The following is a 14,092-nucleotide window of genomic DNA, read 5'->3' as shown; positions in this document are numbered from 1 at the left end:
TTTATAATGCTATCTCATTGTTAGGTTAATTTTGTACTGCTGTAATTCTGAGTGAGCTTGAACATCTGTCTCTTCATAGGCTTAAAAACCATATATCTGTGCACAGCTTGAGTATGCTCTTTTTCCATTTGAAAAAGCACATATTAGGAGGGCTGGCCCAGATTGGCCTGGCTCAGCAGGACCACTCTCCCCAAGGCTTATCTGGGGCTCCCTCTCAGCTCCTCTAGCTCCTGTCTCTCTGTTTTCAGTGTCTGGATGCTGCTCTGGCAGTCGTAGAAGCCCTAGGCTGCATATCTGTGCCAGTACACCCATCCATTTGCCCCGATAAGTGAAAGCTGACTGCAGAGTTCTGTATTTATTTATGGCTTTTCTTCCAGCTATAAGAAGTATTTTATTCCTCTTCACCCAATTCCTGAGAGTTGGTGTGAAGCAAGTGTCTTCTCAATTTTATAGTATAAGAAATGGAGATGTGAAGACATTTAATTGGTTGTCTGAGCACCTAATGAGACATCTGCCAAGTCTATAAGATGTTTGGCTGTGTCACTGGGTGGAGCATGGTACTAAGAGTGTAGAGGTATGTACTTTCTGCTTCTGGTTTTCGTATGGATTTCTTGAGAGAGATTGGGCAAAGTGTACTCCATTGATCAGGTCAGTTTTGTCATCTGAAGGCCTTCAGACCACAGTGAAGTTCTGACACATATGGAGAGAGGAGGAAAGAAGAAGGATTGGGTAGGAAGAACTTCAGGTGGTAGAGCATATCTCAGAGAGTCTCAACTGTGCAGATGGGGAGATCCAGAGCAGAGATTACCCATTGGAAGATCATCACATACAGAAATTGTTGGGCCCTAATACCCCTGTTGTGTGCAGTCATTGACTAGGAGCTGTTCAGGCGGACATTGGCCTTGGCTTGAATACTGGGGTACCTCCTAAGACTCTGCAGTTGGAGGCTTTCGACTACCTGTACTCTTCATGGCAGACTCTCCCTTGTAGGGAGCTCTGTGCAAAAGACCTCCATGACTGCCACAGCTGGTTTGTTTGGGTGGTTTCAGTCAGAAAAAGGAGGTGGTAGGCTGGACCCCTCCAGAAGCATTGCAGGTCTGGAGACATAATTACTCTAGGATTAAGCAATATTATACTCATCTCCTTCCTATATTTTTTTCATTTATTATTAAAATTGCTCGCTGGAGGTAATCTGTTTTCCTTTACTGTGGAATATATTGTATATAGAATCTGCATAATTTGGTACTCATCTGGACACAAGGGAGGGACCAAGTACCAAAACAATGAGAAAATCCCATATCCTTAGGTGTTTATGGGAAGAAGGGTACAATATGCCCAAGTATCCCAAAAGGAAATAGGTACATGGAATTTTTCAATGGCAACCCTTCTTACTTGAGTTTTCTCAGGACCTTGAAAGTCCGTATAGCAGACACTTTTGGTGCCCCATATCTCATGTCTGCTTCTGATTTCAACCACAGCTATGGAGGACTGTTCTATGGAAGCTCAGATGCACCTCGTAGCATCATACCTGAAGCACAGAGGTACAAGAGCTCCTTTCTGTGTTCTGCCCTTGGGTCCTTTCTGAGCTGTCAGAGTCTACTTGGGTCCTGGAAAGCCTCCCTGGAAATGTCAGGGAGTTTATGATGTGTCTGAGGTCAATCTCAACCAAGAGGGGATGAGAGTCTGTGGATGAAGGCCCAGCCCCTTGTCCTTCAGGTGGGCAGTTCTGGGAGGTACTCTTTATTTCTCTCTGGAGCTCCCAGGAAATGGAACCCCTTTGGCCAACAACTGGAACTCCAATTATGTACCCTTATTTGGTCTTTTCCTCCCTGCCTATCTTACTTTACTTGGTTCCTCATTTCCTTCAGTCACCTGAGATTGCCTCTAAAATAAACTACCTATACCCACTCTGTCTCAGGCTCAGCTTTCAGGGGGAACCCAAATAGGGTTCACAGGCCCACAAAACCCTGAAAAGTGGGTCCTAATAACTTAGGCAGCTATTGGAACCCTTTTGTGAACTGTGAGTAAAGAGGTAGGGGACTTCTCTCCTTTCTGCTGATGCCTTCTTTATATCTCTGTTAAATGGTATGATGAATTATGGTGCCTTGTTGGAAGTGGCCTGAAAATGCTAATCTTACGGTGGTTGGTACAAAGAAACAAAGAAGATTTGGTCAAGAACCTATGATTCCCAGGTGATCACCGCATATGAGGCAGCCTAGATACTCTTGACTCCCTGCTCTAAACTAATATTCTCTTCACTTGGCTTTTCTTTAGGAAGACCCAACCTGGGACCATTTTCTCCTCAATAGACTCTGTATAAAACTGAGTCTGAACGATGGAGCTACTGTAGGCGTCAAGGTTGTATTCTGAATAATTGTCAGGTATCCTCTGATCTCTTGCTTCTTGACTCTTTGCTTACACTTGTGATCATTCTTAATTTTGGCTTTTATTTATGTCTCCCTGGTTCTGTCTTCAACAAGTTCAAGTAGGACCCAATCACTAAGGCTTACTTAAAAATTTTTTAAAAATTTAAAAAATTGTGGTAAAATATGCATAACATAAAATTTACCATCTTAAACTTTTTAAGTGTACAGTTCAATGGCATGAAGCACGTGCACATTGTTGTGCTACCATGACCACCATCCATCCACAGAACTCTTTCCATCTTGAAAAACTGAAGGTCTATATTCATCGCACAACATCTACCCATTTCCTCCTTCCCTTGGGCCATGGCAGCCAATTCTACTTCTGTTTCTATGGATGTGATTATTCTAGGCACCTCATGTAAGTGGAATCCAACATATTCATCTTTTTGAGGCTGGCTTATCTCACTTGGCATCATGTTCTCAAGGTTCATCCATGTTGTAGCATGTATCAGGATTTCCTTCCTTTTTATGGATGAATCATATTTCATTGTAAGTATATACTATATTTTGTTTATCCATTCATCCATCTATGGACACTTGGGTTGCTTCCACCTTTTGGCTGTTGTAAATAAAGCTGTTATGAACATGGGTGAATAGGCTAACTTTTGATGCCTCTTTCTCTGAGAAGTCTTCCCTTGTGCTTTTTCTGTCCTTGATAGATGGTGAGGAGTGATGTGGCAGTGTCTCACTCGTCCTCATATCCCATCGACAAATAGAGAACCTATCAAATATCGGGCACCTAAATATATATCATGTTAGGACACAGTAAGAAGATGGCTGTCTGCAAGCCAGGAAGAGAGCTCTCACCAGAAACCAAATCAGCTGGCATTTTGGTCTTAGACTTTCCAGGCTCTAGAACTGTGAGAAATACATTTCTCTTGTTCAAAACATCCAGTCTATGGTATTTTGTTATGGTAGCCTGAGCAGACTAATATACTCACTGTGTACCCAACCCAGGGACCAGGAGAATTACACCGTCACTGCTACCAACCCCAAGATTACCTGTGCGATCCTGTATGGCTTACATGTTCTGCTTCTGTCCTGATCATCCTCACCCAGCTTCAGCTAGTCAGAGCCACAGTTCCTCTCTATGATGTGAGGGCCTCAACCAGAAAAGGACCAGTTCACTCCCAGCACAAGGGAGCCTGTTGGGTTATCCTGCATGGGCATCTCTAGGTCTGCTGAGACAGGAGAAGGGGCCCTTGATGCTGCTCACAGTGTCCTCCATGTATTGCAGCTTTTGGGACATCAGTTTAAAATATACTATTAGTTTCTCATACTTCTATATAGGAGTTCCTGAGGATGGGGGAAGAAATAAGTACCTCTGGGCATTCTAGGATTGTAGCTAAAGTGTCTTCTGTAAACCTGAAATTCTTGGGGAGCCTGTTTTATCTTAAAAATGTTCTTGGCATTTTGCCTTATACTTCATAATATTTTTGTGATAATTTTAATATGTCAGTTTCCCAAATCAAGTATGAATGTGTGTGTATGTGTAGTGTAGAAATTGTACTCATAGGATTCACATACCTTGGCATTGCTCAAGAGCCCCTTGGGGATATGCATGCCTCAGTCTGAAAAATATGATTTTATATCATTGTTAGAAAAGGGATTGCTTTCTTGTTAGCTTGGGAGAATAAGGTGACCTCAACCTTATATATATCATAGTTGCCATAAATGCCTATGGTATACCAGGCATTGTGCTATTTGATTAATATTGTGGCCACCTGTAAGGGTAGAATGGACTCCTACCCCAAATTTGGTTTGGATGTCGACTGATGACAGCACACACACCAAGAGGGATGAAAAGATTTATTACTTGTGTAATGCAGAATTCTGGGGTGAGCAGGGCAGGCATCCCAAGCTGATCTGAAAATGGCTTGTGAGAGCAAGGAGAGGAGACTGGTTTGGAGTTTTACTGTGGTTAGGGAGTGGGGCCTAGTTGAGGGGTGCCAAAGGAGGGAGTACCTGTGCTTCCCATCAGCTTGCATAGAGATGAGGCAGCAGGGGAAGGGGGCATGAGGGGGGGTGAGCTTAAATCTGTCAACAGTCAAACATCAGAAAACAGAGCCTGACTGTTAAGAGTTTGATGTTATCTGTTATCTCACTGAATCATTATCACACACCATGAGAAGGTTCTATGGCGATTCACATTTTACAGATGAGGAATCGAGGATCAAAAGTGTTAAGTGACTTGCCCAAGGTCACAAAGCTGGTAGACAGTACTGAATTCAGACCCAGGGCACTCAGATCTAGGTCTATGCTCTTAGCTCCTGCAGACTCATCAATCATAATACCTAACATAACTTGCTTCTCATTTCAGGCTTTTTTGGGTATGAATGTCTATGTTCTCCCTCACCACCCCCTACCCAACAGAGAGCTCCAGGAGAGGAGGGACCAAGCCTGTTTCATCTTTGTGACTCTCCCAGCCCCAACTAGGACCACTGTGTTCCATAATGGTAGCTCAGTGGCACATCTTAAATTGAATCGTGTTCAAATTATACCTTATCCCTGAGGATAAAAGGAAACATCCAACTAAAAGAAATCATTGGCCACATTTTAATGGGCACTAACCATGTGCCAGGCATGTATCAGGGGCTTCACATAGTACCTCCAAGAACCATGCACAATTAGTGGATTGAAGATAACTTGGAGGGAGGATAAAGTTTAACAAGGATAAATGTGGAAATCTCCATTTTGGCTTATACATCAGTTGCATAAGTAAAACTTGGGATGGACAAGCTGAGGAGCAGTTTCTGTTACAAAGAACTTTAAAACATTGTTGATTTGAATGCTTACTAGGTCAAACCAGCCATGCAATGTGACTGGTTCCTTAGAAGTAAATGCATTCTCAAGCTGAATTAATGGAAATTCAGTGGTTGGAGCAAGTGGAATGATAGTCCATTGAATTCTGTACTGGACCTTCAGAATATATGTGGTTATGGACTGTAAGTTTTAAGAGGGATATTAATAATCTGAAATTTATGCAGAGAAGAGATCAGAGAGGAGGAACCCTGGGATCTAGGCCACTTGAGGGCTGGCTAGAGAAGCTGGGACTCCATTTGGCCCAAACTAGAGGATACTTAGGGATGGGGAGGACTTGCTAACATCTGGAAAGTTATAAATGAAGCTCCACCAGGGATGGACTCTGTTTAGTTCACAAATGTATCCTTAACACTCAAAAGATACCTCATACAAAGATACAGATTTGTTGTTGAATGAAAGGCTGAATCACCTAATGGGTATATCTGGTTGATTTCATTTGGTAACAAGGAACAGAGGTGCTTACTTTGCACTTAAATATTGTTCAAGGTAAGTGGACTTTACTGTAAAGATACAGGACAGCAGTGTCCAATAGAACTCTCTGTGATGATGGGAATGTTCTTCATTGGCACTGTCTAGTATGGTAGCCATTAGCCATATACGACTATTGAGCACTTCAAATGTCAGTGAAACTCTTAATTTTTAATTTTAATTAATTTAAATTTACATTTAAGTAGCTAATGGGTACTATATGGACAGAGCAGATATAGATTTCAAGGACAGGATCTGGAGGGTGGTTCTGGATTTTGGGTGTCACCAAGTGATGGCTTTCCTCAGACTTATATTCTCTGCCTTGTTCTCTCCATCTCTTTTTCTCTCTGTGCTTGTGCTCCATTCCCTTCTCTCTTTTGAGTTCCTCATAAATGTGCTTTGTGTATATCCACCAGCATGTGGAAACTTTCCTCTGTGTGTCTTATTTCCATTTCCTGAGACAGAGGGACAGAATCTTACTGATACAGCTCATCTTTATAGAACATCTGGATCGGCTACCTTTGGGTCAGGTGTCTTGTTGAGTCAGTTATGTCTAGGCATAAGGGTAGGGCCCTGCAATATGAACTCAGCCCAGTAAGTAGCAGGACTGTGGGTGTGAAGATTCCCTTAGAAAAGGCTGGGGGAAAAGATACAAAAGTAGGGACCCGAAAGGCTACGTGCACCCCGATGTTTATAGCAGCAATGTCCACAATAGCCAAACTGTGGAAAGAGCCAAGATGTCCATCAACAGATGAATGGCTAAAGAAGATGTGGTATATATATACAATGGAATATTATGCAGCCATCAAAAGGAATAAGATCTTGCCATTTGCAACGACGTGGATGGAACTGGAGGGTATTATGCTGAGCGAAATAAGTCAAACAGAGAAAGACATGTATCATATGACCTCACTGATATGAGGAATTCTTAATCTCAGGAAACAAACTGAGGGTTGCTGGAGTGGGGGGTGGGGTGGGAGGGATGGGGTGACTGGGTGATGGACACTGGGGAGGGTATGTGCTCTGGTAAGCGCTGTGAATTGTGCAAGACTGTTGAATCTCAGATCTGTACCTCTGAAACAAATAATGCAATATATGTTAAGAAAGAAAAAAAGAAGAAGAAGAATGTAGCAGGAGGGGAAGAATGAAGGGGGGGAAATCGGAGGGGGAGAAGAACCATGAGAGACGATGGACTCTGAAAAACAAACTGAGGGTTCTAGAGGGGAGGGGGTTGGGAGGATGGGTTAGCCTGGTGATGGGTATTGAGGAGGGCACGTTCTGCATGGAGCACTGGGTGTTATGCACAAACAATGAATCATGGAACACTATATCTAAAACTAATGATGTAATGTATGGGGATTAACATAACAATAAAAAAAAATTAAAAAAAAAAAAAAAAAAAAGAAAAGGCTGGGGGAGTCTATAGGCAGAGCAAATAGTGATTGGCATTGCTAGTAGAGACAGAGCTTTTGTGGATCTCCAGAGGGCAGTGGAGTTTACAAGAAGGTAGATTGCAACTTATTCTCTGCAGAAGCTCTTTCCCTTTAGGGAGCTTCGAGGATATTGACTCTTCTGACTATTCTCTTGGTCCTCAGATTATGCTCTTCATCTCCCTATATGTGTGCATCTTGTTTACCCAAATGAGCATTGGGCTTTGGAGTCAGGCTTGGCTTCTACTATTAACCAGGTAGTGATCATGGACAAGCAACTTAACTTCTCTGTGCCTCAATGTTGTTGTTGTTTTTTTTTTTAACTGCAAATAGAAATTATACTACCTACTGCATAGGATCCTGGAGACTTTGCTGATATAAATGATGTCATATCATTTTGCTGAATGTTCCAGCCAAATAGTGCTGCCATATAATAAACACGTATTACCTTTTAAGAAGAAGATGGGAACTCTAGTTGTTGTTTTGGATTTTATATAAAGTTTTCTCCTACAACTGTTTTGTTTGTTGACACAGGGTTTGACTCTCTCACAGGATAACATCTTTCTCTATGATATATTATTTCCTGATCTTTTTGAGGTTATGATCCCTTCCTTCATTGTTTCTTTCCCTCTTTTCTTCCTTCTTTCCTTCCTCCATCCCTCCCTCTTTCCCTTCCTTTCTTCCTTCCCTCCCTCCTACCTTCCTTCCCTTCATTCCTTCCCTCCCTTCCTTCCCTCCCTCCCTCCCTTCCTTCCTTCCTTCCTTCCTTCCTTCCTTCCTTCATCTTTTTGTAACAGCTTTATTGACATATAAAGCACATGCTATACAATTCACTCAAAACATACATTTCATACTGTTTTGATTACTTTAGTTTTATAGTATATCTTGAGATGTGGAATTGTGATACCTCCAGCTTTGTATTTCTTTCTCAAGGTGAAGGGGTGTGGGAGATACAGGCTTCCAATTATGGAATGAATAAGTCAAAGGAATAAAAGGCATAGCATAGGGAATGTAGTTAATGACAGTGTAATAGTGTTGTATGGTGACCGATGGTAGCTACACTGGTAAGCATAGCGTGTTTAAACTTGTTGAATGACTATGCTGTACACCCCAAACTAAGGTAACATCGTGTGTCAACTACACTCAAATAAAAAAAAACTAATGGCTTTTAGTATATTCACAGGGTTTTGCATCCCATCACCACGATCAATTTTAGAACATTTCTATCACTCCAAAAAGAAGCCCTGTACCCATTAGCAGTCACTCTCCATATTATGGACTGAATGTTTGTGTTTCCCCCATATTCATATGTTGAAGCCCTAATTCCCAATGTCATGGTATTTGGAGACGAGGCCTTTGGAAATTTATTAGGCTTAGATGAGGTCTTAAGTATGGAATTGTCATGATGGGATCAGTGACCTTATAAGAAGAGGAAGATACTAGAACTTGCTCTCTCTCTCTCTGTTTGTATGCACCAAGGAAGGTCATGTGAGAACATAACCAGGAATGGGGTCCTCACTAAGATCTGACCCTGCTGGCACCCTGATCTTGGACCTCCAGCCTCTAGAACTGTGAGAAACAAATGTCTTTTGTTTAAGCCACCCAGTCTGTGGTATTTTTGTTGTAGTGACCCAAACTCACTGACACCCCATGTCCCCTCACCCATCCCCCACCCCTGTGCATGGCATCCATTAATCTACTTTCTGACACAATGGATTTGCCTATTTTGGAAATTTCACAAAAATGGAATCATTGTATGTGGACTTTGTGACTGGCTTCTTCACTTATCATGATGTTTTCAAGTGTCATCCATGTTGTAGCATGTGTCAGTGCTTCATTCCTCTTTATTGCTGAGTATTATTCCATTTATGGATTTATCACATGCTGTTTATCCATTCATCAGTTGATGGGCATTTGGGTTGTTTCTGCCCTTTTGCTATTGTGAGTAATGATGCTATCAATATTTGTGTGCAAGTATTTGTTTGAAATCTGTTTCTAGCTCCTTTGGGTAGATACCTAGGAGTGGAATTGCTGGGTCATATTGTAACTCTGTGTTTAATTTTTTTTAAAGATTTTATTTATTTATTTGGGAGAGAGAGAGAGACAGCGAGAGAGGGAATACAGGCAGGGGGAGTGAGAGAGGGAGAAGCAGGCTTCCCACTGCTGGGAGAGCCCAATGCGGGGCTCGATCCCAGGACCCTGGGATCATGACCTGAGCCGAAGGCAGCCGCTTAATGACTGAGCCACCCAGGCGCCCCATAACTCTGCGTTTAATATTTTGAGGACTTGCCACACTGTTTTCCACAATGGCTGCCCCATTTTACATTCCCACCAGCAGTGTCCTGGTTGTTTCTTTGACGTATCATTACCTCCACCCGCCAGCTCACTTGTAAACATGGACCTGGTCTATCATTGATATATGTTTATTAAAAAAAAACAAAGTGAAACCTAGTTTCCTTTGAAAAATTCCTGGCACATATTGAGATAATTGCATTTTATTGAAGAAGCGAAACAAAATAAAGCAAAACAAAAAAAGATTGGGTGGGGAGGCAGCAAATGTTAGCAATTACTATTAGGTTCACCTAGACTATAAACTCCTTGCCATCAAGGCGTAAGCCTTTTTTACCTACGTTTCCTTCATGGGATTTAACAAGGGATTGGGATAAATGTGCATTTATCATTCTTCCATTTGCTCATTTAATATTTCATCTAGGGTTATTGTGTATGCCTTTATGATGGTGTGCAATGAAAAAAAGAGAAAAATCATTTAAATGCCATAGTCAGTCCGCCATTCTGCTCAGTGAAGGTGGGCCCACGGGCAGTAGATGCACTCAAGCCTGAAACAGTGAATGCAGGCTTGAAACCCCTGGAAATTATTTATGAATAATTTTAAGGGCTTGCCACTCTTTGACAAAAGAAGGGAGATACATGATTCAGGTAGCCAACTAAGTGGGTGGTGATGGCTTTGCTGACAAAGAAATGGAAGAATTAGTTAAGGGCCAAGAGAAACTTTGAGCAAAGGGGCATGAGAGGAACTGACTGGCTTGACCTCAGAAGACATTGGTGGGAGATTTAAGGATTGTAAAGAGCAAGTCTGACTTTTTGTCATTTTGCCCTTACCCTGCTAATAGCTCTGTGTTCCCTTCAAGGAGATGTTGGAACCTAGCAGAAATCATAGAAGATAACATCCCTACTTTGGGGGGGCTTAGGGGCTAGTATGGAAGACAGTAAAGCCATATAGCAATTGCAAAACCACATGAAAACGGAAAAGATAGGAGTGTGACCAGGGTTGGGAGTAATGCAGAGGAGGGAGCACCTGAAGGGAGGTCAGGTGTATTAGTTTCCTGGGGCTTCTGCAACCAATTTCCACAAACCAGGGCTTCAAGCAACAGAATTCATTCTCTCACAGTTCTGGAGCCCAGAAGTCTGAAATTAAGGTGCAGGCAGGGTTATACCCCCTCTGACAGCTCTAGGGGAGGGTCTTTTCTTGCCCCTTCCAGCTTCTGGTGGCATTTCTTGGCTTATGGTTGTATCACTCCAATCTCTACCTCTGCGTTCACATGGACCCTACTCCTCCTCCCTGTGTGTCTCCTCTACCTGTCTTTAAGGACACTTGTCATTGGATTTAGGGCCCATTCAGATAATCCAGAAAGATGTCATCTCAAGATCTTTAACTTAGGGGCGCCTGAGTGGCTCAGTCGTTAAGCGTCTGCCTTGGCTCAGGTCATGGTCCCAGGGTCCTGGGATCGAGCCCCACATCGGGCTCCCTGCTTGGTGGGAAGCCTGCTTCTCCCTCTCCCACTCCCCCTGCTTGTGTTCCCTCTCTTGCTGTCTCTCTCTCTCTGTCAAATAAATAAAATCTTAAAAAAAAAAAAAAAGATCTTTAACTTAATTACATCTGCAAGACCCTTTTTCCAAATAAGGCCCCACACTCACAGTTCTTGGGAATTAGGACATGAACATATCCTTTGGGGGACCATCATTCAACCTACTACATCAGGGAAGGCTCCCTGAATGCAGTAAAACAGTTGAGCTAAATCCTGATGGAATTAGGTAGGTGAAAGGGCAGAGAAAGTTCCAGAAAGAGGGGAAGAAGGTGCCAGGATGTGCAAAGGTCCTGTTGGAAGAGAGTCTATGGTCATTCATGGGTACTGTGATAGTCTTGGAGATTAGTTAGTGTATGTGGGGGCACACTGTGGAGTGAGGAGAAGGGAGCAGTTTTGGGCAATAGAAGTAGGCGAGGCCCATATCTCAGGATGACATGGTAAGGAGAGAATGTAGATGCTACTAAAGAACTTTAAACAGGGAGGTGATGAGCTGATTGGAATTTTAGAAAGACCACCCTGGAGTCTGTGAAGGGTGGGATGCAGCAAGGCTGGTGGCAGAGAAACTAGTTAGTAAAACTTCTGCTCAGTAAATGTGCTTTGACTTAAGTCTGCCCTCGCCTTACTTCTACTTTCTTACATTAGCTCATGATTTTTGCTGGGCTGTTGGATGCAATTTAACATGCTAAGCCAATCTATTTACTTGTAATGCTCATCACTAATAGGAAACAAGATGCTGGCCTCACAGGGGAAGCTAGCTCGGCTCAGTTAACAAAGTCCTTTTCATTGATGATGAAAGATTGTAAATAGATTGAGCAGGTTGATGGTGTCAGTTCCAATTTGTTGAGCCACCAAATCATGTTGTCAACAATTAGCATCTACAAAATATGAACACACATACATCACCCTTTCAGTAAAAGGATGAGGAACTCTGGCTAATGCTCTGGATTTACCACAAAACTCTTCCTTATCACTGCTTTATAGTTGCTGCTGAACTAAAGTTTGAATGATTTAAGAATATTTACTGATCCCCTCTGGTCAGGCACTGTGCAAGATGTCAAGAATGTAGCAGGGAGGCAAGTCAACAGTCTGTGCTCCAGGGAGCTCATAGTCTAGAGAGGAAGAGACAAGCAGACAATGATAAGGCAATGGGGGTCGGTAAATTCTTTACTAGTGGAAAGTGGGGGCACTATGCATCATCTCAACATCCCACAACAGGGGCACAGAAGGGGAGGTTTGCAGAGGCCCTCTCTGGTTCAGCTCCATGCTATATTGCTTGACTGACTTGCAGTTGTCACATTCAGTGGTAAAAATTTACCAGTTTTTAGCAACACCCCTGGGTACAAAGCTCCTCTCCTGGGGATTCTTTCGGTATCCTCTCTGTGCTCTACCTCCACATCCTCTCCTACTGTCCACTCCCTACAGTGGGGTTAGCCCCCTCCCCCAACCCAGGGGGTTTCTTACAGAGTGGCAGTGCATTTCTCAAGGTCCATTTATTCATTTGTTCATTCAGCAAAAGCATGCTGGCTGCTGACTGCAATGTTCAGTGCCAGGTAGTGGGGTTACTACAGATACAGATTAGATATGAGTCCTGCCTTTAAGATGCTTACATTCATGCCACTCAAAGCAAGGGTAGTCGTGGAGGGGTAGTGGTAAGGCAGGGTGACATTTCACTGACAAGAGGCGTTGCTGTCACTTGGAAGGGGCTTTGGTTGGTGTGGCAGTGTTGGGAAAAGCAGGGCAGGAGGAGAAAACATTGAAGCTGTGCTTTGAAGGGTTTGAGTAGGTGGAGGTGGGTGGTGCTCATGCTGACCTGACTCCTGGTCTGGAATCAGACTGCCTGGGTTCAGACCCTGGCCCCAACACATGCTAGCATGAGATCTTGGGCACAGGCCCTCTCTCACCTGCCTGAGCAGCAGCTCCTCATTGGTGAGATGGGATATGAATTGCTCTGCCTGCCTAGTGTGGAGACTTAGTCTATTTGCATGTAGTTTTCTGGGCACAGGGCCCAGCATGGAATAAACACTCAATTAATACCAGCTGTCATTGCTATTAACCAATCCTTGTGAGAGAAGGGAATTCACTGACACCGTTTGCTTTGAAAGGGCACCTAGGACCATATATTGAGATTAGAGATTGGAATGGAGGGTTTGGTGGAGTATTTCTTTAAATTGTAAACTTGCCCCATAGCAAGAAGGGGGAAAAAGTGAGCCAGTCCCACGTCCAAAGCCCTGTTATAGGTACTTTATTTTTTCTGGGTTCTTGGGCTGGGTTTTCTGCCTGTTCCATGAAAACATGGCCTGGAATATCTCTAGCCGAGAGGTCCAGTGCCCTTGGGAACTGTCAAAACTGGGATTAGAACATAAATATGAAATGACAGGCAGCTTCATGTGCTTTTATTAAACTTCACAGCTAGAATTTTTAAAAGCAAATTATCATGTAAAAATATTCTTGTTATGTTAAACTGGAAATGAAAGTAACTTATTTATTTGCTTAGATCAAATCGTTGGAAGCAAAGTTAGGCTGTATTTTTTTTTCCTGCCAAATGCTTTGATGCGTTCCTTTAACCAAATGGTTTAAATATGAATGTTAGTTAAGATGCATCAACCACAGTGCAGTTATCAGCCTCCTAAGGATTGTATCCTTTCAAATGGTTCCGTGAATAGATTTAGAATAGGAGTCAGAGGCTTTATTGTTTTTGGCATTCAACCAAGAGAATAATTTCCTCACAGATAGTATGGGTAAGCTATAGATGATTGAGAAAAGGACTTATTTATGCGAATTTAGGCACCCCCTTTATGTACCATAGTCTTCAGGAGCGTGTGTCGGTGTTACCAGGGTCTGGGACTCATCTTGATGGCCACCAGATGTCACTGTTGAGTCACAGAAGCACAGGCGAAGGGGCTGAGCATCCTTCCGGGGAGGACTTTCAGGAAAACTTTACCTGGCCAAACAGCTCGTTCATTCCCTCTTTCTTTCTTTCTTTTTCTTTTTTCTTTCTTTTTTCTTTCTTTCTTTCTTTCTTTCTTTCTTTCTTTCTTTCTTTCTTTCTTTCTTTCTTTCTTTCTTTCTTTCTTCCTTCCTTCCTTCCTTCCTTCCTTCCTTCCTTCCTTCCTTCCTT

This window comes from Phoca vitulina, unplaced genomic scaffold (genome assembly GCF_004348235.1).
Source record: "Phoca vitulina isolate PV1807 unplaced genomic scaffold, GSC_HSeal_1.0 scaffold56, whole genome shotgun sequence".
Lineage (NCBI taxonomy): Eukaryota > Metazoa > Chordata > Mammalia > Carnivora > Phocidae > Phoca > Phoca vitulina.
The sequence above is the reverse complement of the archived record's forward strand: the minus strand, read 5'-3'. Positions refer to the sequence as shown.